Source organism: Crinia signifera, chromosome 12 (genome assembly GCF_055691185.1).
Source record: "Crinia signifera chromosome 12, ASM5569118v1, whole genome shotgun sequence".
Taxonomy (NCBI): Eukaryota; Metazoa; Chordata; class Amphibia; order Anura; family Myobatrachidae; genus Crinia; species Crinia signifera.
In genome coordinates, this window is record NC_139228.1 from 61,812,310 (window position 1) to 61,836,604 (window position 24,295).

The following is a 24,295-nucleotide window of genomic DNA, read 5'->3' on the forward strand; positions in this document are numbered from 1 at the left end:
TGGCACACGTCTAGGTCTCTGGCACATGTCTAGGTCTCTAGTCTCTGGCACACGTCTAGGTCTCTGGCACACGTCTAGGTCTCTGGCACACGAATAGGTCTCTGGTCTCTGGCACACGTCTAGGTCTCTAGTTTCTGGCACACGTCTAGGTCTCTGGCACACGTCTAGGTCTCTGGCACACGACTAGGTCTCTAGTTTCTGGCACACGTCTAGGTCTCTGGCACACGTCTAGGTCTCTAGTTTCTGGCACACGTCTAGGTCTCTGGCACACGTCTAGGTCTCTGGCACACGACTAGGTCTCTAGTTTCTGGCACACGTCTAGGTCTCTGGCACACGTCTAGGTCTCTGGCACACGTCTAGGTCTAGGTCTCTGGTCTCTGGCACACGTCTAGGTCTCTGGCACACGACTAGGTCACTGGCACATGTCTAGGTCTCTAGTTTCTGGCACACGTCTAGGTCTCTGGCACACGTCTAGGTCTCTAGTTTCTGGCACACGTCTAGGTCTCTGGCACACGTCTAGGTCTCTAGTTTCTGGCACACGTCTAGGTCTCTGGCACACGTCTAGGTCTCTGGCACACGTCTAGGTCTCTGGCACACGTCTAGGTCTCTGGCACACGTCTAGGTCTCTGGCACACGAATAGGTCTCTGGTCTCTGGCACACGTCTAGGTCTCTAGAACACGTCTAGGTCTCTGGCACACGAATAGGTCTCTGGCACACGAATAGGTCTCTGGCACACATCTAGGTCTCTGGCACACGTCTAGGTCTCTGGCACACGTCTAGGTCTCTGGTCTCTGGCACACGTCTAGGTCTCTGGCACACGTCTAGGTCTCTGGCACACGACTAGGTCTCTGGCACACGTCTAGGTCTCTGGCACACGTCTAGGTCTCTAGTTTCTGGCACACGTCTAGGTCTCTGGCACACGTCTAGGTCTCTAGTTTCTGGCACACGTCTAGGTCTCTGGCACACGTCTAGGTCTCTAGTTTCTGGCACACGTCTAGGTCTCTGGCACACGTCTAGGTCTCTAGTTTCTGGCACACGTCTAGGTCTCTGGCACACGTCTAGGTCTCTAGTTTCTGGCACACGTCTAGGTCACTGGCACACGTCTAGGTCTCTGGCACACGTCTAGGTCTCTGGCACACGTCTAGGTCTCTGGCACACGTCTAGGTCTCTGGCACACGTCTAGGTCTCTGGTCTCTGGACACGTCTAGGTCTCTGGCACACGTCTAGGTCTCTGGTCTCTGGCACACGTCTAGGTCTCTGGCACATGTCTAGGTCTCTAGTCTCTGGCACACGTCTAGGTCTCTGGCACACGTCTAGGTCTCTGGCACACGAATAGGTCTCTGGTCTCTGGCACACGTCTAGGTCTCTAGTTTCTGGCACACGTCTAGGTCTCTGGCACACGACTAGGTCTCTAGTTTCTGGCACACGTCTAGGTCTCTGGCACACGTCTAGGTCTCTAGTTTCTGGCACACGTCTAGGTCTCTGGCACACAAATAGGTCTCTGGCACACGTCTAGGTCTCTAGTTTCTGGCACACGACTAGGTCTCTGGCACACGTCTAGGTCTCTGGCACACGTCTAGGTCTCTGGCACACGTCTAGGTCTCTGGCACACGTCTAGGTCTCTGGCACACGTCTAGGTCTCTGGCACACGTCTAGGTCTCTGGCACACGTCTAGGTCTCTGGCACACGTCTAGGTCTCTGGCACACGTCTAGGTCTCTGGCACACGTCTAGGTCTCTGGCACACGACTAGGTCTCTGGCACACGTCTAGGTCTCTGGCACACGTCTAGGTCTCTGGCACACAAATAGGTCTCTGGCACACGTCTAGGTCTCTAGTTTCTGGCACACGTCTAGGTCTCTGGCACACGTCTAGGTCTCTGGCACACGTCTAGGTCTCTGGCACACGTCTAGGTCTCTGGCACACGTCTAGGTCTCTAGTTTCTGGCACACGTCTAGGTCTCTAGTCTCTGGCACACGTCTAGGTCTCTGGTACACGTCTAGGTCTCTGGTCTCTGGCACACGTCTAGGTCTCTAGTCTCTGGCACACGAATAGGTCTCTGGTCTCTGGCACACGTCTAGGTCTCTGGCACACGACTAGGTCACTGGCACACGTCTAGGTCTCTGGCACACGTCTAGGTCTCTGGCACACGTCTAGGTCTCTGGCACACGTCTAGGTCTCTGGCACACGTCTAGGTCTCTAGTTTCTGGCACACGTCTAGGTCTCTAGTTTCTGGCACACGTCTAGGTCTCTGGTCTCTGGCACACGACTAGGTCTCTGGCACACGACTAGGTCTCTAGTTTCTGGCACACGTCTAGGTCTCTGGCACACGTCTAGGTCTCTAGTTTCTGGCACACGTCTAGGTCTCTAGTTTCTGGCACACGTCTAGGTCTCTGGTCTCTGGCACACGTCTAGGTCTCTGGCACACGTCTAGGTCTCTAGTTTCTGGCACACGTCTAGGTCTCTGGCACACGTCTAGGTCTCTAGTTTCTGGCACACGTCTAGGTCTCTGGCACACGTCTAGGTCTCTAGTTTCTGGCACACGTCTAGGTCTCTAGTTTCTGGCACACGTCTAGGTCTCTGGCACACGTCTAGGTCTCTAGTTTCTGGCACACGTCTAGGTCTCTGGCACACGTCTAGGTCTCTAGTCTCTGGCACACGTCTAGGTCTCTGGTACACGTCTAGGTCTCTGGTCTCTGGCACACGTCTAGGTCTCTGGCACACGTCTAGGTCTCTGGCACACGTCTAGGTCTCTAGTTTCTGGCACACGTCTAGGTCTCTGGCACACGTCTAGGTCTCTAGTTTCTGGCACACGTCTAGGTCTCTAGTTTCTGGCACACGTCTAGGTCTCTGGCACACGTCTAGGTCTCTAGTTTCTGGCACACGTCTAGGTCTCTAGTTTCTGGCACACGTCTAGGTCTCTGGCACACGTCTAGGTCTCTGGCACACGTCTAGGTCTCTGGCACACGTCTAGGTCTCTAGTTTCTGGCACACGTCTAGGTCTCTGGCACACGTCTAGGTCTCTAGTTTCTGGCACACGTCTAGGTCTCTAGTTTCTGGCACACGTCTAGGTCTCTGGCACACGTCTAGGTCTCTAGTTTCTGGCACACGTCTAGGTCTCTGGCACACGTCTAGGTCTCTAGTCTCTGGCACACGTCTAGGTCTCTGGTACACGTCTAGGTCTCTGGTCTCTGGCACACGTCTAGGTCTCTGGCACACGTCTAGGTCTCTGGCACACGTCTAGGTCTCTAGTTTCTGGCACACGTCTAGGTCTCTGGCACACGTCTAGGTCTCTGGTCTCTGGCACACGTCTAGGTCTCTGGCACACGACTAGGTCTCTAGTTTCTGGCACACGTCTAGGTCTCTGGCACACGTCTAGGTCTCTAGTTTCTGGCACACGTCTAGGTCTCTGGCACACGTCTAGGTCTCTAGTTTCTGGCACACGTCTAGGTCTCTAGTTTCTGGCACACGTCTAGGTCTCTGGCACACGACTAGGTCACTGGCACACGTTTAGGTCTCTAGTTTCTGGCACACGTCTAGGTCTCTGGCACACGAATAGGTCTCTGGTCTCTGGCACACGTCTAGGTCTCTGGCACACGTCTAGGTCTCTGGCACACGTCTAGGTCTCTGGCACACGTCTAGGTCTCTGGCACACGTCTAGGTCTCTGGTCTCTGGCACACGTCTAGGTCTCTGGCACACGTCTAGGTCTCTAGTTTCTGGCACACGTTTAGGTCTCTAGTTTCTGGCACACGACTAGGTCACTGGCACACGTTTAGGTCTCTAGTTTCTGGCACACGTCTAGGTCTCTGGTCTCTGGCACACGTCTAGGTCTCTGGCACACGTCTAGGTCTCTGGCACACGACTAGGTCTCTGGTCTCTGGCACACGTCTAGGTCTCTGGCACACGTCTAGGTCTCTGGTCTCTGGCACACGTCTAGGTCTCTGGTACACGTCTAGGTCTCTGGTCTCTGGCACACGTCTAGGTCTCTGGCACACGACTAGGTCTCTAGTTTCTGGCACACGTCTAGGTCTCTGGCACACGTCTAGGTCTCTAGTTTCTGGCACACGTCTAGGTCTCTGGCACACGTCTAGGTCTCTAGTTTCTGGCACACGTCTAGGTCTCTAGTTTCTGGCACACGTCTAGGTCTCTGGCACACGACTAGGTTCACTGGCACACGTTTAGGTCTCTAGTTTCTGGCACACGTCTAGGTCTCTGGCACACGAATAGGTCTCTGGTCTCTGGCACACGTCTAGGTCTCTGGCACACGTCTAGGTCTCTGGCACACGTCTAGGTCTCTGGCACACGTCTAGGTCTCTGGCACACGTCTAGGTCTCTGGTCTCTGGCACACGTCTAGGTCTCTGGCACACGTCTAGGTCTCTAGTTTCTGGCACACGTTTAGGTCTCTAGTTTCTGGCACACGACTAGGTCACTGGCACACGTTTAGGTCTCTAGTTTCTGGCACACGTCTAGGTCTCTGGCACACGTCTAGGTCTCTAGTTTCTGGCACACGTTTAGGTCTCTAGTTTCTGGCACACGACTAGGTCACTGGCACACGTTTAGGTCTCTAGTTTCTGGCACACGTCTAGGTCTCTGGCACACGTCTAGGTCTCTGGCACACGTCTAGGTCTCTGGCACACGTCTAGGTCTCTGGCACACGTCTAGGTCTCTGGCACACGACTAGGTCACTGGCACACGTCTAGGTCTCTAGTTTCTGGCACACGTCTAGGTCTCTGGCACACGTCTAGGTCTCTGGCACACGTCTAGGTCTCTGGCACACGTCTAGGTCTCTGGCACACGTCTAGGTCACTGGCACACGTCTAGGTCTCTAGTCTCTGGCACACGTCTAGGTCTCTGGCACACGTCTAGGTCTCTAGTTTCTGGCACACGTCTAGGTCTCTAGTTTCTGGCACACGTCTAGGTCTCTAGTTTCTGGCACACGACTAGGTCTCTGGCACACGTCTAGGTCTCTGGCACACGTCTAGGTCTCTGGCACACGTCTAGGTCTCTGGCACACGTCTAGGTCTCTGGCACACGTCTAGGTCTCTGGCACACGTCTAGGTCTCTGGCACACGTCTAGGTCTCTGGCACACGACTAGGTCACTGGCACACGTCTAGGTCTCTGGCACACGTCTAGGTCTCTGGTACACGTCTAGGTCTCTGGTCTCTGGCACACGTCTAGGTCTCTGGCACACGTCTAGGTCTCTGGCACACGTCTAGGTCTCTGGCACACGTCTAGGTCTCTGGCACACGTCTAGGTCTCTAGTCTCTGGCACACGTCTAGGTCTCTGGTACACGTCTAGGTCTCTAGTCTCTGGCACACGTCTAGGTCTCTGGTACACGTCTAGGTCTCTGGTCTCTGGCACACGTCTAGGTCTCTGGCACACGTCTAGGTCTCTGGCACACGTCTAGGTCTCTGGCACACGTCTAGGTCTCTGGCACACGTCTAGGTCTCTAGTTTCTGGCACACGTCTAGGTCTCTGGCACACGTCTAGGTGGCACACGTCTAGGTCTCTGGTCTCTGGCACACGTCTAGGTCTCTGGCACACGTCTAGGTCTCTGGTTTCTGGCACACGTCTAGGTCTCTAGTTTCTGGCACAAGAATAGGTCTCTGGCACACGTCTAGGTCTCTAGTTTCTGGCACACGTCTAGGTCTCTAGTTTCTGGCACACGTCTAGGTCTCTGGCACACGTCTAGGTCTCTAGTTTCTGGCACACGTCTAGGTCTCTGGCACACGACTAGGTCTCTAGTTTCTGGCACACGTCTAGGTCTCTGGCACACGTCTAGGTCTCTAGTTTCTGGCACACGTCTAGGTCTCTGGCACACGTCTAGGTCTCTGGTCTCTGGCACACGTCTAGGTCACTGGCACACGTCTAGGTCTCTGGTCTCTGGCACACGTCTAGGTCTCTGGCACACGACTAGGTCACTGGCACACGTCTAGGTCTCTGGCACACGTCTAGGTCTCTGGCACACGTCTAGGTCTCTAGTTTCTGACACACGTCTAGGTCTCTAGTCTCTGGCACACGTCTAGGTCTCTGGCACACGTCTAGGTCTCTAGTTTCTGACACACGTCTAGGTCTCTAGTCTCTGGCACACGTCTAGGTCTCTAGTTTCTGGCACACGTCTAGGTCTCTGGCACACGTCTAGGTCTCTAGTCTCTGGCACACGTCTAGGTCTCTAGTTTCTGGCACACGTCTAGGTCTCTGGCACACGTCTAGGTCTCTGGCACACGTCTAGGTCTCTGGCACACGTCTAGGTCTCTGGGACACGTCTCTGGTCTCTGGCACACGTCTAGGTCTCTGGCACACGTCTAGGTCTCTGGCACACGTCTAGGTCTCTGGCACACGTCTAGGTCTCTGGTCTCTGGCACACGTCTAGGTCTCTGGCACACGTCTAGGTCTCTGGTCTCTGGCACACGTCTAGGTCTCTGGCACACGTCTAGGTCTCTGGTCTCTGGCACACGTCTAGGTCTCTGGCACACGTCTAGGTCTCTGGTCTCTGGGACACGTCTAGGTCTCTGGCACACGTCTAGGTCTCTGGCACACGTCTAGGTCTCTGGTCTCTGGCACACGTCTAGGTCTCTGGCACACGTCTAGGTCTCTGGTCTCTGGCACACGTCTAGGTCTCTGGCACACGTCTAGGTCTCTGGTCTCTGGCACACGTCTAGGTCTCTGGCACACGTCTAGGTCTCTGGTCTCTGGCACACGTCTAGGTCTCTGGTCTCTGGCACACGTCTAGGTCTCTAGTTTCTGGCACACGTCTAGGTCTCTGGCACACGTCTAGGTCTCTAGTCTCTGGCACACGTCTAGGTCTCTGGCACACGTCTAGGTCTCTGGTCTCTGGCACACGTCTAGGTCTCTGGTCTCTGGGACACGTCTAGGTCTCTGGCACACGTCTAGGTCTCTGGCACACGTCTAGGTCTCTGGTCTCTGGCACACGTCTAGGTCTCTGGCACACGTCTAGGTCTCTGGCACACGTCTAGGTCTCTGGCACACGTCTAGGTCTCTGGCACACGAGTAGGTCTCTGGCACACGTCTAGGTCTCTGGTCTCTGGCACACGTCTAGGTCTCTGGCACACGTCTAGGTCTCTGGCACACGTCTAGGTCTCTGGCACACGTCTAGGTCTCTGGCACACGTCTAGGTCTCTGGCACACGTCTAGGTCTCTGGCACACGTCTAGGTCTCTAGTCTCTGGCACACGTCTAGGTCTCTGGCACACGTCTAGGTCTCTGGTCTCTGGCACACGTCTAGGTCTCTGGTACACGTCTAGGTCTCTGGCACACGTCTAGGTCTCTGGCACACGTCTAGGTCTCTGGCACACGACTAGGTCTCTAGTCTCTGGCACACGTCTAGGTCTCTGGCACACGTCTAGGTCTCTGGCACACGTCTAGGTCTCTGGCACACGTCTAGGTCTCTGGCACACGTCTAGGTCTCTGGCACACGAATAGGTCTCTGGCACACGTCTAGGTCTCTGGCACACGTCTAGGTCTCTGGCACACGAGTAGGTCTCTGGCACACGAGTAGGTCTCTGGCACACGACTAGGTCACTGGCACACGTCTAGGTCTCTAGTTTCTGGCACACGAATAGGTCTCTGGTCTCTGGCACACGTCTAGGTCTCTGGTCTCTGGCACACGTCTAGGTCTCTGGTCTCTGGCACACGTCTAGGTCTCTGGTCTCTGGCACACGTCTAGGTCTCTGGCACACGTCTAGGTCTCTGGCACACGAGTAGGTCTCTGGCACACGTCTAGGTCTCTGGCACACGTCTAGGTCTCTGGCACACGTCTAGGTCTCTGGCACACGTCTAGGTCTCTGGCACACGTCTAGGTCTCTGGCACACGTCTAGGTCTCTGGCACACGTCTAGGTCTCTGGCACACGTCTAGGTCTCTGGCACACGTCTAGGTCTCTAGTTTCTGGCACACGTCTAGGTCTCTAGTTTCTGGCACACGAGTAGGTCTCTGGTCTCTGGCACACGTCTAGGTCTCTGGCACACGTCTAGGTCTCTGGCACACGTCTAGGTCTCTGGCACACGTCTAGGTCTCTGGCACACGTCTAGGTCTCTGGCACACGTCTAGGTCTCTAGTTTCTGGCACACGAGTAGGTCTCTGGTCTCTGGCACACGTCTAGGTCTCTGGCACACGTCTAGGTCTCTGGCACACGTCTAGGTCTCTGGCACACGTCTAGGTCTCTGGCACACGTCTAGGTCTCTGGCACACGTCTAGGTCTCTGGCACACGTCTAGGTCTCTGGCACACGTCTAGGTCTCTGGTACACGTCTAGGTCTCTGGCACACGTCTAGGTCTCTGGCACACGTCTAGGTCTCTGGCACACGAATAGGTCTCTGGTCTCTGGCACACGTCTAGGTCTCTGGTACACGTCTAGGTCTCTGGTCTCTGGCACACGTCTAGGTCTCTGGCACACGAATAGGTCTCTGGCACACGAATAGGTCTCTGGCACACGAATAGGTCTCTGGCACACGTCTAGGTCTCTGGCACACGAATAGGTCTCTGGTCTCTGGCACACGAATAGGTCTCTGGCACACGTCTAGGTCTCTGGCACACGTCTAGGTCTCTGGTCTCTGGCACACGTCTAGGTCTCTGGTCTCTGGCACACGTCTAGGTCTCTGGCACACGTCTAGGTCTCTGGTCTCTGGCACACGTATAGGTCTCTGGCACACGTCTAGGTCTCTGGTCTCTGGCACACGTCTAGGTCTCTGGCACACGTCTAGGTCTCTGGTCTCTGGCACACGTCTAGGTCTCTGGCACACGTCTAGGTCTCTGGCACACGTCTAGGTCTCTGGCACACGTCTAGGTCTCTGGCACACGTCTAGGTCTCTGGCACACGTCTAGGTCTCTGGCACACGTCTAGGTCTCTAGTTTCTGGCACACGTCTAGGTCTCTGGTCTCTGGCACACGTCTAGGTCTCTGGCACACGTCTAGGTCTCTGGCACACGTCTAGGTCTCTGGCACACGTCTAGGTCTCTGGCACACGTCTAGGTCTCTGGCACACGTCTAGGTCTCTAGTTTCTGGCACACGTCTAGGTCTCTGGCACACGTCTAGGTCTCTAGTTTCTGGCACACGTCTAGGTCTCTGGCACACGACTAGGTCTCTGGCACACGTCTAGGTCTCTGGCACACGTCTAGGTCTCTGGCACACGTCTAGGTCTCTGGCACACGTCTAGGTCTCTGGTCTCTGGCACACGACTAGGTCTCTGGCACATGTCTAGGTCTTTGGTCTCTGGCACACGTCTAGGTCTCTGGCACACGTCTAGGTCTCTGGCACACGACTAGGTCTCTGGCACACGTCTAGGTCTCTGGTCTCTGGCACACGTCTAGGTCTCTGGCACACGTCTAGGTCTCTGGTCTCTGGCACACGTCTAGGTCTCTGGCACACGTCTAGGTCTCTGGCACACGACTAGGTCTCTGGCACACGTATAGGTCTCTGGCACACGTCTAGGTCTTTGGTCTCTGGCACACGTCTAGGTCTCTGGCACACGTCTAGGTCTCTGGTCTCTGGCACACGTCTAGGTCTCTGGCACACGTCTAGGTCTCTGGCACACGTCTAGGTCTCTGGCACACGTCTAGGTCTCTGGCACACGTCTAGGTCTCTGGTCTCTGGCACACGTCTAGGTCTCTGGCACACGTCTAGGTCTCTGGCACACGTCTAGGTCTCTGGTCTCTGGCACACGTCTAGGTCTCTGGCACACGTCTAGGTCTCTGGCACACGTCTAGGTCTCTGGCACACGTCTAGGTCTCTGGCACACGTCTAGGTCTCTGGCACACGTCTAGGTCTCTGGTCTCTGGCACACGTCTAGGTCTCTGGTCTCTGGCACACGTCTAGGTCTCTGGTCTCTGGCACACGTCTAGGTCTCTGGCACACGACTAGGTCTCTGGCACACGTCTAGGTCTCTAGTCTCTGGCACACGTCTAGGTCTCTGGCACACGTCTAGGTCTCTGGCACACGTCTAGGTCTCTAGTCTCTGGCACACGTCTCGGTCTCTAGTCTCTGGCACACGTCTTGGTCTCTGGCACACGTCTAGGTCTCTGGCACACGTCTAGGTCTCTGGCACACGTCTAGGTCTCTAGTTTCTGGCACACGTCTAGGTCTCTAGTTTCTGGCACACGAATAGGTCTCTGGTACACGTCTAGGTCTCTGGCACACGTCTAGGTCTCTGGCACACGTCTAGGTCTCTGGCACACGTCTAGGTCTCTGGCACACGTCTAGGTCTCTAGTCTCTGGCACACGTCTCGGTCTCTAGTCTCTGGCACACGTCTAGGTCTCTGGCACACGTCTAGGTCTCTGGCACACGTCTAGGTCTCTGGCACACGTCTAGGTCTCTGGCACACGTCTAGGTCTCTGGCACACGTCTAGGTCTCTGGCACACGTCTAGGTCTCTAGTTTCTGGCACACGTCTAGGTCTCTAGTTTCTGGCACACGAATAGGTCTCTGGTACACGTCTAGGTCTCTGGCACACGTCTAGGTCTCTAGTTTCTGGCACACGTCTAGGTCTCTGGCACACGTCTAGGTCTCTAGTTTCTGGCACACGTCTAGGTCTCTAGTCTCTGGCACACGTCTAGGTCTCTGGCACACGTCTAGGTCTCTGGCACACGTCTAGGTCTCTGGCACACGTCTAGGTCTCTAGTTTCTGGCACACGTCTAGGTCTCTAGTTTCTGGCACACGTCTAGGTCTCTAGTTTCTGGCACACGTCTAGGTCTCTAGTTTCTGGCACACGAATAGGTCTCTGGTACACGTCTAGGTCTCTGGCACATGTCTAGGTCTCTAGTTTCTGGCACACGTCTAGGTCTCTGGCACACGTCTAGGTCTCTAGTTTCTGGCACACGTCTAGGTCTCTAGTTTCTGGCACACGTCTAGGTCTCTGGCACACGTCTAGGTCTCTGGCACACGACTAGGTCTCTGGCACACGTCTAGGTCTCTGGCACACGTCTAGGTCTCTAGTTTCTGGCACACGAATAGGTCTCTAGTTTCTGGCACACGTCTAGGTCTCTGGCACACGTCTAGGTCTCTAGTTTCTGGCACACGAATAGGTCTCTAGTTTCTGGCACACGTCTAGGTCTCTGGCACACGTCTAGGTCTCTAGTTTCTGGCACACGTCTAGGTCTCTAGTTTCTGGCACACGTCTAGGTCTCTAGTTTCTGGCACACGTCTAGGTCTCTGGCACACGAATAGGTCTCTAGTTTCTGGCACACGTCTAGGTCTCTGGCACACGTCTAGGTCTCTAGTTTCTGGCACACGTCTAGGTCTCTAGTTTCTGGCACACGTCTAGGTCTCTGGCACACGTCTAGGTCTCTAGTTTCTGGCACACGTCTAGGTCTCTAGTTTCTGGCACACGTCTAGGTCTCTAGTTTCTGGCACACGTCTAGGTCTCTGGCACACGACTAGGTCTCTAGTTTCTGGCACACGTCTAGGTCTCTGGCACACGTCTAGGTCTCTAGTTTCTGGCACACGAATAGGTCTCTAGTTTCTGGCACACGTCTAGGTCTCTGGCACACGTCTAGGTCTCTAGTTTCTGGCACACGTCTAGGTCTCTAGTTTCTGGCACACGTCTAGGTCTCTAGTTTCTGGCACACGTCTAGGTCTCTGGCACACGAATAGGTCTCTAGTTTCTGGCACACGTCTAGGTCTCTGGCACACGTCTAGGTCTCTAGTTTCTGGCACACGTCTAGGTCTCTAGTTTCTGGCACACGTCTAGGTCTCTGGCACACGTCTAGGTCTCTAGTTTCTGGCACACGTCTAGGTCTCTAGTTTCTGGCACACGTCTAGGTCTCTAGTTTCTGGCACACGTCTAGGTCTCTGGCACACGTCTAGGTCTCTAGTTTCTGGCACACGTCTAGGTCTCTAGTTTCTGGCACACGTCTAGGTCTCTGGCACACGTCTAGGTCTCGGTCTCTGGCACACGTTTCTGGCACACGTCTAGGTCTCTGGCACACGTCTAGGTCTCTAGTTTCTGGCACACGTCTAGGTCTCTGGCACACGTCTAGGTCTCTGGTCTCTGGCACACGTCTAGGTCTCTGGTCTCTGGCACACGTCTAGGTCTCTGGCACACGTCTAGGTCTCTGGCACACGTCTAGGTCTCTGGCACACGTCTAGGTCTCTGGCACACGTCTAGGTCTCTGGCACACGTCTAGGTCTCTGGCACACGTCTAGGTCTCTGGCACACGTCTAGGTCTCTGGCACACGTCTAGGTCTCTGGCACACGTCTAGGTCTCTGGCACACGTCTAGGTCTCTGGCACACGACTAGGTCTCTGGCACACGTCTAGGTCTCTGGCACACGTCTAGGTCTCTGGCACACGTCTAGGTCTCTGGCACACGACTAGGTCTCTGGCACATGTCTAGGTCTTTGGTCTCTGGCACACGTCTAGGTCTCTGGCACACGTCTAGGTCTCTGGCACACGACTAGGTCTCTGGCACACGTATAGGTCTCTGGCACACGTCTAGGTCTCTGGTCTCTGGCACACGTCTAGGTCTCTGGCACACGTCTAGGTCTCTGGTCTCTGGCACACGTCTAGGTCTCTGGCACACGTCTAGGTCTCTGGCACACGACTAGGTCTCTGGCACACGACTAGGTCTCTGGCACACGACTAGGTCTCTGGCACACGTCTAGGTCTTTGGTCTCTGGCACACGTCTAGGTCTCTGGCACACGTCTAGGTCTCTGGCACACGTCTAGGTCTCTGGCACACGTCTAGGTCTCTGGCACACGTCTAGGTCTCTGGTCTCTGGCACACGTCTAGGTCTCTGGCACACGTCTAGGTCTCTGGCACACGTCTAGGTCTCTGGCACACGTCTAGGTCTCTAGTCTCTGGCACACGTCTAGGTCTCTGGCACACGTCTAGGTCTCTGGCACACGTCTAGGTCTCTGGCACACGTCTAGGTCTCTGGCACACGTCTAGGTCTCTGGCACACGTCTAGGTCTCTAGTTTCTGGCACACGTCTAGGTCTCTAGTTTCTGCCACACATCTAGGTCTCTGGCACACGTCTAGGTCTCTGGCACACGTCTAGGTCTCTAGTTTCTGGCACACGTCTAGGTCTCTGGCACACGTCTAGGTCTCTGGCACACGACTAGGTCTCTGGCACACGTCTAGGTCTCTGGCACACGTCTAGGTCTCTAGTTTCTGGCACACGAATAGGTCTCTAGTTTCTGGCACACGTCTAGGTCTCTAGTTTCTGGCACACGTCTAGGTCTCTAGTTTCTGGCACACGTCTAGGTCTCTAGTTTCTGGCACACGTCTAGGTCTCTGGCACACGAATAGGTCTCTAGTTTCTGGCACACGTCTAGGTCTCTGGCACACGTCTAGGTCTCTAGTTTCTGGCACACGTCTAGGTCTCTAGTTTCTGGCACACGTCTAGGTCTCTGGCACACGAATAGGTCTCTAGTTTCTGGCACACGTCTAGGTCTCTGGCACACGTCTAGGTCTCTAGTTTCTGGCACACGTCTAGGTCTCTAGTTTCTGGCACACGTCTAGGTCTCTGGCACACGTCTAGGTCTCGGTCTCTGGCACACGTTTCTGGCACACGTCTAGGTCTCTGGCACACGTCTAGGTCTCTAGTTTCTGGCACACGTCTAGGTCTCTGGCACACGTCTAGGTCTCTGGTCTCTGGCACACGTCTAGGTCTCTGGTCTCTGGCACACGTCTAGGTCTCTGGCACACGTCTAGGTCTCTGGCACACGTCTAGGTCTCTGGCACACGTCTAGGTCTCTGGCACACGTCTAGGTCTCTGGCACACGTCTAGGTCTCTGGCACACGTCTAGGTCTCTGGCACACGTCTAGGTCTCTGGCACACATCTAGGTCTCTGGCACACGACTAGGTCTCTGGCACACGTCTAGGTCTCTGGCACACGTCTAGGTCTCTGGCACACGTCTAGGTCTCTGGCACACGACTAGGTCTCTGGCACATGTCTAGGTCTTTGGTCTCTGGCACACGTCTAGGTCTCTGGCACACGTCTAGGTCTCTGGCACACGACTAGGTCTCTGGCACACGTATAGGTCTCTGGCACACGTCTAGGTCTCTGGTCTCTGGCACACGTCTAGGTCTCTGGCACACGTCTAGGTCTCTGGTCTCTGGCACACGTCTAGGTCTCTGGCACACGTCTAGGTCTCTGGCACACGACTAGGTCTCTGGCACACGACTAGGTCTCTGGCACACGTCTAGGTCTCTGGTCTCTGGCACACGTCTAGGTCTCTGGTCTCTGGCACACGTCTAGGTCTCTGGCACACGTCTAGGTCTCTGGTCTCTGGCACACGTCTAGGTCTCTGGCACACGTCTAGGTCTCTGGCACACGACTAGGTCTCTGGCACACGACTAGGTCTCTGGCACACGTCTAGGTCTTTGGTCTCTGGCACACGTCTAGGTCTCTGGCACACGTCTAGGTCTCTGGTCTCTGGCACACGTCTAGGTCTCTGGCACACGTCTAGGTCTTTGGTCTCTGGCACACGTCTAGGTCTCTGGCACACGACTAGGTCTCTAGTTTCTGGCACACGTCTAGGTCTCTGGCACACGTCTAGGTCTCTAGTCTCTGGCACACGTCTAGGTCTCTGGCACACGTCTAGGTCTCTGGCACACGTCTAGGTCTCTGGCACACGTCTAGGTCTCTGGCACACGTCTAGATCTCTAGTCTCTGGCACACGTCTAGGTCTCTGGCACACGTCTAGGTCTCTGGCACACGTCTAGGTCTCTGGCACACGTCTAGGTCTCTGGCACACGTCTAGGTCTCTGGCACACGTCTAGGTCTCTGGCACACGTCTAGGTCTCTGGTCTCTGGCACACGTCTAGGTCTCTGGTCTCTGGCACACGTCTAGGTCTCTGGTCTCTGGCACACGTCTAGGTCTCTGGCACACGACTAGGTCTCTGGCACACGTCTAGGTCTCTAGTCTCTGGCACACGTCTAGGTCTCTGGCACACGTCTAGGTCTCTGGCACACGTCTAGGTCTCTAGTCTCTGGCACACGTCTAGGTCTCTAGTTTCTGGCACACGAATAGGTCTCTGGTACACGTCTAGGTCTCTGGCACACGTCTAGGTCTCTAGTTTCTGGCACACGTCTAGGTCTCTGGCACACGTCTAGGTCTCTGGCACACGTCTAGGTCTCTGGCACACGTCTAGGTCTCTGGCACACGTCTCGGTCTCTAGTCTCTGGCACACGTCTAGGTCTCTGGCACACGTCTAGGTCTCTGGCACACGTCTAGGTCTCTGGTACACGTCTAGGTCTCTAGTTTCTGGCACACGTCTAGGTCTCTAGTTTCTGGCACACGAATAGGTCTCTGGTACACGTCTAGGTCTCTGGCACACGTCTAGGTCTCTAGTTTCTGGCACACGTCTAGGTCTCTGGCACACGTCTAGGTCTCTAGTTTCTGGCACACGTCTAGGTCTCTAGTTTCTGGCACACGTCTAGGTCTCTGGCACACGTCTAGGTCTCTGGTCTCTGGCACACGACTAGGTCTCTAGTCTCTGGCACACGTCTAGGTCTCTGGCACACGTCTAGGTCTCTGGCACACGTCTAGGTCTCTAGTTTCTGGCACACGAATAGGTCTCTAGTTTCTGGCACACGTCTAGGTCTCTGGCACACGTCTAGGTCTCTAGTTTCTGGCACACGTCTAGGTCTCTAGTTTCTGGCACACGTCTAGGTCTCTAGTTTCTGGCACACGTCTAGGTCTCTGGCACACGAATAGGTCTCTAGTTTCTGGCACACGTCTAGGTCTCTGGCACACGTCTAGGTCTCTAGTTTCTGGCACACGTCTAGGTCTCTAGTTTCTGGCACACGTCTAGGTCTCTGGCACACGTCTAGGTCTCTAGTTTCTGGCACACGTCTAGGTCTCTGGCACACGTCTAGGTCTCTGGCACACGTCTAGGTCTCTGGCACACGTCTAGGTCTCTGGCACACGTCTAGGTCTCTGGCACACGTCTAGGTCTCTGGCACACGTCTAGGTCTCTGGTCTCTGGCACACGTCTAGGTCTCTGGCACACGTCTAGGTCTCTGGCACACGTCTAGGTCTCTGGCACACGTCTAGGTCTCTGGCACACGACTAGGTCTCTGGCACACGAATAGGTCTCTGGCACACGTCTAGGTCTCTGGCACACGACTAGGTCTCTAGTTTCTGGCACACGTCTAGGTCTCTGGCACACGTCTAGGTCTCTAGTTTCTGGCACACGTCTAGGTCTCTAGTTTCTGGCACACGTCTAGGTCTCTGGCACACGTCTAGGTCTCGGTCTCTGGCACACGTTTCTGGCACACGTCTAGGTCTCTGGCACACGTCTAGGTCTCTAGTTTCTGGCACACGTCTAGGTCTCTGGCACACGTCTAGGTCTCTGGTCTCTGGCACACGTCTAGGTCTCTGGTCTCTGGCACACGTCTAGGTCTCTGGCACACGTCTAGGTCTCTGGCACACGTCTAGGTCTCTGGCACACGACTAGGTCTCTGGCACACGACTAGGTCTCTGGCACACGACTAGGTCTCTAGTTTCTGGCACACGTCTAGGTCTCTAGTTTCTGGCACACGTCTAGGTCTCTAGTTTCTGGCACACGTCTAGGTCTCTAGTTTCTGGCACACGTCTAGGTCTCTGGTCTCTGGCACACGTCTAGGTCTCTGGCACACAAATAGGTCTCTGGCACACGTCTAGGTCTCTGGCACACGTCTAGGTCTGTGGCACACGTCTAGGTCTCTGGTCTCTGGCACACGTCTAGGTCTCTGGCACACGTCTAGGTCTCTAGTTTCTGGCACACGAATAGGTCTCTGGCACACGACTAGGTCTCTGGCACACGTCTAGGTCTCTAGTCTCTGGCACACGTCTAGGTCTCTGGCACACGTCTAGGTCTCTGGCACACGTCTAGGTCTCTAGTCTCTGGCACACGTCTAGGTCTCTGGCACACGTCTAGGTCTCTGGCACACGAGTAGGTCTCTGGCACACGACTAGGTCTCTGGCACACGTCTAGGTCTCTGGCACACGTCTAGGTCTCTGGCACACGTCTAGGTCTCTAGTTTCTGGCACACGACCAGGTCTCTGGCACACATCTAGGTCTCTGGCACACGTCTAGGTCTCTGGCACACGTCTAGGTCTCTGGCACACGTCTAGGTCTCTAGTCTCTGGCACACGTCTAGGTCTCTGGCACACGTCTAGGTCTCTGGCACACGTCTAGGTCTCTGGCACACGTCTAGGTCTCTGGCACACGTCTAGGTCTCTAGTCTCTGGCACACGTCTAGGTCTCTGGCACACGAGTAGGTCTCTGGCACACGTCTAGGTCTCTGGTCTCTGGCACACGTCTAGGTCTCTGGCACACGTCTAGGTCTCTGGCACACGTCTAGGTCTCTATTCTCTGGCACACGACTAGGTCTCTGGCACACGTCTAGGTCTCTGGCACACGTCTAGGTCTCTGGCACACGTCTAGGTCTCTGGCACACGTCTAGGTCTCTGGCACACGTCTAGGTCTCTGGCACACGTCTAGGTCTCTGGTCTCTGGCACACGTCTAGGTCTCTGGCACACGTCTAGGTCTCTGGCACACGTCTAGGTCTCTGGTCTCTGGCACACGTCTAGGTCTCTGGCACACGTCTAGGTCTCTAGTCTCTGGCACACGTCTAGGTCTCTGGTCTCTGGCACACGTCTAGTTCTCTAGTCTCTGGCACACGTCTAGGTCTCTGGCACACGTCTAGGTCTGTGGCACACGTCTAGGTCTCTGGTCTCTGGCACACGTCTAGGTCTCTGGCACACGTCTAGGTCTCTAGTTTCTGGCACACGAATAGGTCTCTGGCACACGACTAGGTCTCTGGCACACGTCTAGGTCTCTAGTCTCTGGCACACGTCTAGGTCTCTGGCACACGTCTAGGTCTCTAGTTTCTGGCACACGTCTAGGTCTCTGGTCTCTGGCACACGTCTAGGTCTCTGGCACACGTCTAGGTCTCTGGTCTCTGGCACACGTCTAGGTCTCTGGCACACGTCTAGGTCTCTAGTTTCTGGCACACGTCTAGGTCTCTAGTTTCTGGCACACGACTAGGTCTCTGGCACACGTCTAGGTCTCTGGCACACGTCTAGGTCTCTGGCACACGTCTAGGTCTCTGGCACACGAGTAGGTCTCTAGTTTCTGGCACACGTCTAGGTCTCTGGCACACGTCTAGGTCTCTGGTCTCTGGCACACGTCTAGGTCTCTGGCACACGTCTAGGTCTCTGGCACACGAGTAGGTCTCTGGCACACGACTAGGTCTCTGGCACACGTCTAGGTCTCTGGCACACGTCTAGGTCTCTGGCACACGTCTAGGTCTCTAGTTTCTGGCACACGACCAGGTCTCTGGCACACGTCTAGGTCTCTGGCACACGTCTAGGTCTCTGGCACACGTCTAGGTCTCTGGCACACGTCTAGGTCTCTGGCACACGACTAGGTCTCTGGCACACGACTAGGTCTCTGGCACACGTCTAGGTCTCTGGCACACGTCTAGGTCTCTGGCACACGTCTAGGTCTCTGGCACACGTCTAGGTCTCTGACACACGTCTGGGTCTCTGACACACGTCTAGGTCTCTGGCACACGAATAGGTCTCTGGCACACGAATAGGTCTCTGGCACACGAATAGGTCTCTGGCACACGTCTAGGTCTCTGGCACACGAGTAGGTCTCTGGCACACGAGTAGGTCTCTGGTCTCTGGCACACGTCTAGGTCTCTGGCACACGTCTAGGTCTCTGGCACACGAATAGGTCTCTGGCACACGTCTAGGTCTCTGGCACACGTCTAGGTCTCTGGCACACGTCTAGGTCTCTGGCACACGTCTAGGTCTCTGGTCTCTGGCACACGACTAGGTCTCTGGTCTCTGGCACACGACTAGGTCTCTGGTCTCTGGCACACGTCTAGGTCTCTGGTCTCTGGCACACGTCTAGGTCTCTGGCACACGTCTAGGTCTCTGGCACACGTCTAGGTCTCTGGCACACGTCTAGGTCTCTGGCACACGTCTAGGTCTCTGGCACACGTCTAGGTCTCTGGTCTCTGGCACACGTCTAGGTCTCTGGCACACGTCTAGGTCTCTAGTCTCTGGCACACGTCTAGGTCTCTGGTCTCTGGCACACGTCTAGTTCTCTAGTCTCTGGCACACGTCTAGGTCTCTGGCACACGTCTAGGTCTCTGGCACACGTCTAGGTCTCTGGTCTCTGGCACACGAATAGGTCTCTGGTCTCTGGCACACGTCTAGGTCTCTGGCACACGTCTAGGTCTCTAGTTTCTGGCACACGTCTAGGTCTCTGGCACACGTCTAGGTCTCTGGCACACGTCTAGGTCTCTGGCACACGTCTAGGTCTCTGGCACACGAGTAGGTCTCTGGCACACGTCTAGGTCTCTGGTCTCTGGCACACGTCTAGGTCTCTGGCACACGTCTAGGTCTCTGGCACACGTCTAGGTCTCTATTCTCTGGCACACGTCTAGGTCTCTGGTCTCTGGCACACGTCTAGGTCTCTGGTCTCTGGCACACGTCTAGGTCTCTATTCTCTGGCACACGTCTAGGTCTCTGGCACACGTCTAGGTCTCTATTCTCTGGCACACGTCTAGGTCTCTGGCACACGTCTAGGTCTCTAGTCTCTGGCACACGTCTAGGTCTCTGGCACACGTCTAGGTCTCTGGCACACGACTAGGTCTCTGGCACACGTCTAGGTCTCTGGCACACGTCTAGGTCTCTGGCACACGTCTAGGTCTCTGGCACACGTCTAGGTCTCTGGCACACGACTAGGTCTCTGGTACACGTCTAGGTCTCTGGCACACGAATAGGTCTCTAGTTTCTGGCACACGTCTAGGTCTCTGGCACACGACTAGGTCTCTGGCACACGTCTAGGTCTCTGGCACACGTCTAGGTCTCTGGCACACGTCTAGGTCTCTGGCACACGTCTAGGTCTCTGGCACACGTCTAGGTCTCTGGCACACGTCTAGGTCTCTGGCACACGTCTAGGTCTCTATTCTCTGGCACACGTCTAGGTCTCTAGTTTCTGGCACACGTCTAGGTCTCTGGCACACGTCTAGGTCTCTGGCACACGTCTAGGTCTCTGGCACACGTCTAGGTCTCTGGCACACGTCTAGGTCTCTGGTCTCTGGCACACGTCTAGGTCTCTGGTCTCTGGCACACGTCTAGGTCTCTATTCTCTGGCACACGTCTAGGTCTCTGGCACACGTCTAGGTCTCTATTCTCTGGCACACGTCTAGGTCTCTGGCACACGTCTAGGTCTCTAGTCTCTGGCACACGTCTAGGTCTCTGGCACACGTCTAGGTCTCTGGCACACGACTAGGTCTCTGGCACACGTCTAGGTCTCTGGCACACGTCTAGGTCTCTGGCACACGTCTAGGTCTCTGGCACACGTCTAGGTCTCTGGCACACGACTAGGTCTCTGGTACACGTCTAGGTCTCTGGCACACGAATAGGTCTCTAGTTTCTGGCACACGTCTAGGTCTCTGGCACACGACTAGGTCTCTGGCACACGTCTAGGTCTCTGGCACACGTCTAGGTCTCTGGCACACGTCTAGGTCTCTGGCACACGTCTAGGTCTCTGGCACACGTCTAGGTCTCTGGCACACGTCTAGGTCTCTGGCACACGTCTAGGTCTCTATTCTCTGGCACACGTCTAGGTCTCTAGTTTCTGGCACACGTCTAGGTCTCTGGCACACGTCTAGGTCTCTGGCACACGTCTAGGTCTCTGGCACACGTCTAGGTCTCTGGCACACGTCTAGGTCTCTGGTCTCTGGCACACGTCTAGGTCTCTATTCTCTGGCACACGTCTAGGTCTCTGGCACACGACTAGGTCTCTGGCACACGAATAGGTCTCTGGCACACGTCTAGGTCTCTGGCACACGTCTAGGTCTCTGGCACATGTCTAGGTCTTTGGTCTCTGGCACACGTCTAGGTCTCTGGCACACGACTAGGTCTCTGGCACACGTCTAGGTCTCTGGCACACGTCTAGGTCTCTGGCACACGTCTAGGTCTCTGGCACACGTCTAGGTCTCTAGTCTCTGGCACACGTCTAGGTCTCTGGCACACGTCTAGGTCTCTGGCACACGTCTAGGTCTCTGGTCTCTGGCACACGTCTAGGTCTCTGGCACACGTCTAGGTCTCTGGCACACGACTAGGTCTCTGGCACATGTCTAGGTCTTTGGTCTCTGGCACACGTCTAGGTCTCTGGCACACGTCTAGGTCTCTGGCACACGACTAGGTCTCTGGCACACGTCTAGGTCTCTGGTCTCTGGCACACGTCTAGGTCTCTGGCACACGTCTAGGTCTCTGGTCTCTGGCACACGTCTAGGTCTCTGGCACACGTCTAGGTCTCTGGCACACGACTAGGTCTCTGGCACACGACTAGGTCTCTGGCACACGTATAGGTCTCTGGCACACGTCTAGGTCTTTGGTCTCTGGCACACGTCTAGGTCTCTGGCACACGTCTAGGTCTCTGGTCTCTGGCACACGTCTAGGTCTCTGGCACACGTCTAGGTCTCTGGCACACGTCTAGGTCTCTGGCACACGTCTAGGTCTCTGGCACACGTCTAGGTCTCTGGTCTCTGGCACACGTCTAGGTCTCTGGCACACGTCTAGGTCTCTGGCACACGTCTAGGTCTCTGGCACACGTCTAGGTCTCTAGTCTCTGGCACACGTCTAGGTCTCTGGCACACGTCTAGGTCTCTGGCACACGTCTAGGTCTCTGGCACACGTCTAGGTCTCTGGCACACGTCTAGGTCTCTGGCACACGTCTAGGTCTCTGGTCTCTGGCACACGTCTAGGTCTCTGGTCTCTGGCACACGTCTAGGTCTCTGGTCTCTGGCACACGTCTAGGTCTCTGGCACACGACTAGGTCTCTGGCACACGTCTAGGTCTCTAGTCTCTGGCACACGTCTAGGTCTCTGGCACACGTCTAGGTCTCTGGCACACGTCTAGGTCTCTAGTCTCTGGCACACGTCTCGGTCTCTAGTCTCTGGCACACGTCTTGGTCTCTGGCACACGTCTAGGTCTCTGGCACACGTCTAGGTCTCTGGCACACGTCTAGGTCTCTGGCACACGTCTAGGTCTCTGGCACACGTCTAGGTCTCTAGTCTCTGGCACACGTCTCGGTCTCTAGTCTCTGGCACACGTCTAGGTCTCTGGCACACGTCTAGGTCTCTGGCACACGTCTAGGTCTCTGGCACACGTCTAGGTCTCTAGTTTCTGGCACACGTCTAGGTCTCTAGTTTCTGGCACACGAATAGGTCTCTGGTACACGTCTAGGTCTCTGGCACACGTCTAGGTCTCTAGTTTCTGGCACACGTCTAGGTCTCTAGTTTCTGGCACACGTCTAGGTCTCTGGCACACGTCTAGGTCTCTGGTCTCTGGCACACGACTAGGTCTCTAGTCTCTGGCACACGTCTAGGTCTCTGGCACACGTCTAGGTCTCTGGCACACGTCTAGGTCTCTAGTTTCTGGCACACGAATAGGTCTCTAGTTTCTGGCACACGTCTAGGTCTCTGGCACACGTCTAGGTCTCTAGTTTCTGGCACACGTCTAGGTCTCTAGTTTCTGGCACACGTCTAGGTCTCTAGTTTCTGGCACACGTCTAGGTCTCTGGCACACGAATAGGTCTCTAGTTTCTGGCACACGTCTAGGTCTCTGGCACACGTCTAGGTCTCTAGTTTCTGGCACACGTCTAGGTCTCTAGTTTCTGGCACACGTCTAGGTCTCTGGCACACGTCTAGGTCTCTAGTTTCTGGCACACGTCTAGGTCTCTGGCACACGTCTAGGTCTCTGGCACACGTCTAGGTCTCTGGCACACGTCTAGGTCTCTAGTTTCTGGCACACGTCTAGGTCTCTGGCACACGTCTAGGTCTCTGGCACACGTCTAGGTCTCTGGCACACGTCTAGGTCTCTGGTCTCTGGCACACGTCTAGGTCTCTGGCACACGTCTAGGTCTCTGGCACACGTCTAGGTCTCTGGCACACGTCTAGGTCTCTGGCACACGACTAGGTCTCTGGCACACGAATAGGTCTCTGGCACACGTCTAGGTCTCTGGCACACGACTAGGTCTCTAGTTTCTGGCACACGTCTAGGTCTCTGGCACACGTCTAGGTCTCTAGTTTCTGGCACACGTCTAGGTCTCTAGTTTCTGGCACACGTCTAGGTCTCTGGCACACGTCTAGGTCTCGGTCTCTGGCACACGTTTCTGGCACACGTCTAGGTCTCTGGCACACGTCTAGGTCTCTGGTCTCTGGCACACGTCTAGGTCTCTGGCACACGTCTAGGTCTCTGGCACACGTCTAGGTCTCTGGCACACGACTAGGTCTCTAGTTTCTGGCACACGTCTAGGTCTCTAGTTTCTGGCACACGTCTAGGTCTCTAGTTTCTGGCACACGTCTAGGTCTCTAGTTTCTGGCACACGTCTAGGTCTCTGGTCTCTGGCACACGTCTAGGTCTCTGGCACACAAATAGGTCTCTGGCACACGTCTAGGTCTCTGGCACACGTCTAGGTCTGTGGCACACGTCTAGGTCTCTGGTCTCTGGCACACGTCTAGGTCTCTGGCACACGTCTAGGTCTCTAGTTTCTGGCACACGTCTAGGTCTCTGGCACACGTCTAGGTCTCTGGCACACGTCTAGGTCTCTAGTCTCTGGCACACGTCTAGGTCTCTAGTTTCTGGCACACGTCTAGGTCTCTGGTCTCTGGCACACGTCTAGGTCTCTGGCACACGTCTAGGTCTCTGGTCTCTGGCACACGTCTAGGTCTCTGGCACACGTCTAGGTCTCTAGTTTCTGGCACACGTCTAGGTCTCTAGTTTCTGGCACACGTCTAGGTCTCTGGTCTCTGGCACACGTCTAGGTCTCTGGTCTCTGGCACACGTCTAGGTCTCTGGCACACGTCTAGGTCTCTAGTTTCTGGCACACGTCTAGGTCTCTAGTTTCTGGCACACGTCTAGGTCTCTGGTCTCTGGCACACGTCTAGGTCTCTGGTCTCTGGCACACGTCTAGGTCTCTGGTCTCTGGCACACGTCTAGGTCTCTAGTTTCTGGCACACGACCAGGTCTCTGGCACACGTCTAGGTCTCTGGCACACGTCTAGGTCTCTGGCACACGTCTAGGTCTCTGGCACACGTCTAGGTCTCTGGCACACGACTAGGTCTCTGGCACACGACTAGGTCTCTGGCACACGTCTAGGTCTCTGGCACACGTCTAGGTCTCTGGCACACGTCTAGGTCTCTGGCACACGTCTAGGTCTCTGACACACGTCTGGGTCTCTGACACACGAGTAGGTCTCTGGCACACGAATAGGTCTCTGGCACACGAATAGGTCTCTGGCACACGAATAGGTCTCTGG

General features: G+C 55.4%; 1 protein-coding gene across 1 annotated transcript in view; it reads left to right on the top strand.

Moving 5' to 3' along the window:
- The window catches only part of CDC42BPB (CDC42 binding protein kinase beta), a 145,534-nt gene that overhangs the window by 81,551 nt on the left and 39,688 nt on the right, over positions 1-24,295 (top strand). The window lies entirely within an intron of this gene.